The following is a 4,030-nucleotide window of genomic DNA, read 5'->3' as shown; positions in this document are numbered from 1 at the left end:
TAATGTGAATAACTTTTTTTGTTTTTATATAATTTATAAAAATTAAATTAGAGAATGTTTTAGAATTTTAAAATATATTTATGAAAATTTAAAAATGAGACATGTGAGTGATATTATTTGTTATTTATTTGTTTTTATTTTGTTGATTATCTTTGAATAATGAATAATAAAAGATTTGTTTTAGAACCCAGTAGCACTACTCTTTGTCCAGATCATCTTTTGTGCCAGCTATCCCTGCGGTAGTGCCAAAACGACGTCGTTTTGATTTTTTTTCCCTTCCACTACAAGAAATTTCACTTTTGGCGACTAAAATTTTAGTCGCCAAAAGCCTTATATTTAGTCGCCAATCACTTTTGCCGACTAATATATTTGGTCGCCCATTTGGTCTCCCATAGTTTGTCGGGGAAACAATCGGCAACTAAAATTTTTTTGGTAGCCAAAAGTGGACTATTGGCGACTAAAACCTTAGTCGCCATATATTTTTTTTAGTCGCCATATATTTTTTATAAAAATTAAATATATAAATATATTTACTTTTAGCGACTAAATTATTTAGTAGCCAATTGAGCATGTATGTTTGGCGACTAATTATTTGGTAGCCAAAAATTTTATTTTTTGAGAATTGGCGACTAAAATTTTAGTAGCCAAAAGTTTCTTTTTTTACATTTGGTGACTAACAGTTTAGTAACCAAAAGTTTCACTTTTTCACAATTGGCAACTAAAGTTTTAGTAGCCAAAAGCCAACCCGTGACATTTGTTTAGTCACCAAAAGGTCTCATTTAGTTTTTATAATTTATTCTGTAATATTTTTTGTGCCACCTATATCCTATGCATATACAAAATTATTCATCTATTCATTCATTCATTCAATTCTTAACCATTCAATAAAAATATTTCTTTACAACCTGTACCATTCAATTTTCAACCACATACAAAACTTAACTATTAACCATACATATCAAACAAAATAAAAACCCATAAATATAGTATAATCCAACAAATACATATACTATCCAAACCAACAATTAAAATCCAAATTAAAGAAAATCTTAATAACAATTGTGGTGATGATGCTGATGCTGATGCTGATGCTAGAGACACTATTGTTGGGCTGAAGGTCCTTTCACAATTGTTCTTCATCAATTTGTCACTTGGATGTTCAGGTTCTACATCATGACGAGAATGACAGTTTAGAAATAAATTGAAACTGTTAAGTAAGGACAATAATAGTAAAAGAAAAGAGCAATACACACCTGTGCAGCTTGAAACCAATTCATGACAATAATAGTAAGGACTAAACCAATGGTATATCCTAGAAAAGCGCTCTTGAAATACTGGCTTTCTTTCCCCCTAGACACATCGAAACGCAATGCCAATGCTACAAAAATACTTGAAGGTGAAAAAGGTGTGTAAGAATATACAACGCCCAGTGTGTAAGTTTAGAGATTAGGACACATAATACATATGATTACATAATAGAACCATTAGCAAGTAAAAGTATGCACCAAGAAATCCAAAACAGGAATGCCCCAAAGAAAAAATATCATCAGTAATATATATAATTTTCATGATTTAGGGGAAAGTTTTTTCCCCTATGTTACAGGATGGAGGGGGTTTTCCGTGCTTTCTCTCATACAAGGAAAAGCATGCCAGCCACCTGGTGATTTTTACTTGCATCGATTGCTACCGCCAAGTCATAGTCAAAGGAGAAATAATTCTAATGATATGCACATGTTACATAATCAGCGCCTAACGTCAACGATCAGAATCAAGGAACCTGAAGCCCCAACTTTCTTCTCACATATATGTCAATGCAATGGCAGTCCATGTTCTATACTTAAATCTCCTTGTAAACTACATAGTAAGATTCAATCGAAGAATGCCACAGCACGAGGGGATATTGATCAAAAATCCCTAACAAAATCAGATCAAACATTACTACAAGTGCTCATAATCCAAATCATAATTGCATGCAATTGGCATACCTAAAAAATAGTGTGCGCCTCAAGCAATGAAGCTAAAGAAATGCAGCGTGAAAAAGGAATTAGTGAAAGATTGTAGATGCTCTAACAAAAATGGAATTTTATGTGAATATGCTTCATATGTTGCTTAAAACATCACATTTCCTTACAGGCTCTATCAAGACCAAAAAACTCAGATGATCAACCCAATAAAAATGTGATTCATCTTCTTCCTCTTTGACTGTATTAGAGACCGAAGTTTGTGCTCTTCAAGCAAGAATTATATAACCAAAGCTCTAGTTGCTTTGATTCAAACTTACTTGATTTCAAATTAGCAAATTTTATACACTGATATATGGATCAATACTTGCTCAGATCATCAAAAAGTACACACACAGACACGACCTTAAATGAATAAATTTTTCAGATAATTAGATCCTAAAATTTCACATATGTGCATACAAAATCAAACCCAAAACTTGAATTAACCCCCCCCCCCAAAAAAAAAAAAGAAACAGAACCCACAAAATCTAAAGGCTAATATTACAAATAAACAATATTCTCAATGAGCATAGACATGAGAAAGTGAAAATCTAACCTTGTTTTCAGCTCACAGAGGCCTAAACAGAGTGACTATGAGATAAAACTCAAAACTAGAATTAACCTAGTAAAAAAAAAAAACACAACCCTCAAATTCTAAAGGCTAATACTAGACAAGAACAATATTATCATTGAACAAAGACATGACAAAGTGAAAATCTAACCTTGTTTTCAACTCACAGAGGCCAAAATAGAGTGACTATGAGATCAAAGCTCAAAACTAGAATCAACCCAGAAAAAAAACAAACACAACCCACAAAATCTAAAGGCTAATACTATACAAGAAAAAGATTATCACTGAGCATAGACATGAGAAAGTGAAAATCTAACATTGGTTTCAGTTCACAGAGGGCAAAAACAGAGAGTGACAATCAGATCAAATCTTGTGCAAATGTTAGGAATTGCTTGAAGAACTCGAAAATAAGAAGCCAAGTTGGGTCACAAAAACCCATCTCTTCCACCATGGAAAAACTCAATTCCATTACCCCCAAAAATCTTGATCACCGCCTACGGACCACACCCATACCCACATAGGGCTGGGTTTGTGTCAAAGTGTGCGAATGAAAGAAGATGCACAGAGAGAGAGAGAGAGAGAGAGAGAGAGAGAGAGAGAGAGACAGGGACATAGACAAAGACAGAGAGGACGGAATATAGACATACCTGGGGTAAAGTCAATCGTCGATTGATGGAGGAGGGGGTGGGTTTGTCGTCGTTCTCCGACGCCATTGTAGGGCGTTGGACGGTGTTGGTGGGTTCAGAAAAAATCCCTTAATTATATACCCTACCCATCACAAATATAATATATATATATATATATACACACCTACCTATATATATATAGAGAGAGAATTGGAGAGAGTCGAATTTGAAACTGTAGGTTAGGGTTTCAAGTTTTGAACTGAGAATAGTTATGATGCCTAAGAATATAGGGCAAATCTAGGTGAATCGGTGCTCCAGTTGCCGGCGACCACAAGGAGGAGCGGCGGAGGCACGGCTGGTAGAGCGGCAGTGAGAGAGGAATGGGAGAAGAGTAGCGGAGAGGAAGAGGGAGAGACGCTGGACAGAGAGTCAGGCGCTGGTTTGTTGTTTGGAAACCAAAAAAATATATATATATATTACACCATTAGCGACTAAATTTTTTTAGTCGCCAATTATTTTTGTAAATCCCGCCAAATATTTTAATTTTTTGGTGACTAAAATATATATTTTGGTGGCTGAAAATAAGTCTTTGGCGACTAAATTTTTGATCGCCAAAAATAAATAATAATTTTTTATTTTCCATTCGGCGACTAAATAGATTTAGTAGCCAAAACTCAATATACAGCGACTAATTTTTTTTTTTTTTTTGTCGCTGAAAATAAGTTTTTGGCGACTAAACATTTGGTCGCCAAAGCTAAAAAATAATTTTTTATTTTTCATTCGGCGACTAAATGGTTTTAGTAGCCAAAACTAAATATACGGAGACTAAA

The 4,030-nt window shown here is 34.2% G+C and overlaps 1 long non-coding RNA gene across 2 annotated transcripts; it reads right to left on the bottom strand.

The window, feature by feature from the left end:
* Nucleotides 1-842: 842 nt before the first annotated feature.
* LOC114278133 (uncharacterized) lies at nt 843-3,633 on the bottom strand. 2 transcript variants are annotated; one of them, XR_014334632.1, is made up of 3 exons: nt 3,222-3,633; nt 1,254-1,914; nt 843-1,166 (listed from the first exon to the last, which is right to left on the bottom strand). It is a non-coding gene; the product is annotated as an uncharacterized LOC114278133 (long non-coding RNA). The 2 variants fall into 2 exon arrangements; XR_003634823.2 differs by lacking the exon at nt 3,222-3,633 and having other exon boundaries at nt 1,254-3,204.
* Between the last annotated feature and the right edge of the window lie 397 nt (nt 3,634-4,030).

This window comes from Camellia sinensis, chromosome 1 (assembly GCF_055761805.1).
Source record: "Camellia sinensis isolate YWXY chromosome 1, ASM5576180v1, whole genome shotgun sequence".
Classification (NCBI taxonomy): domain Eukaryota; kingdom Viridiplantae; phylum Streptophyta; class Magnoliopsida; order Ericales; family Theaceae; genus Camellia; species Camellia sinensis.
This window is presented reverse-complemented; position numbering and strand designations above follow the sequence as displayed.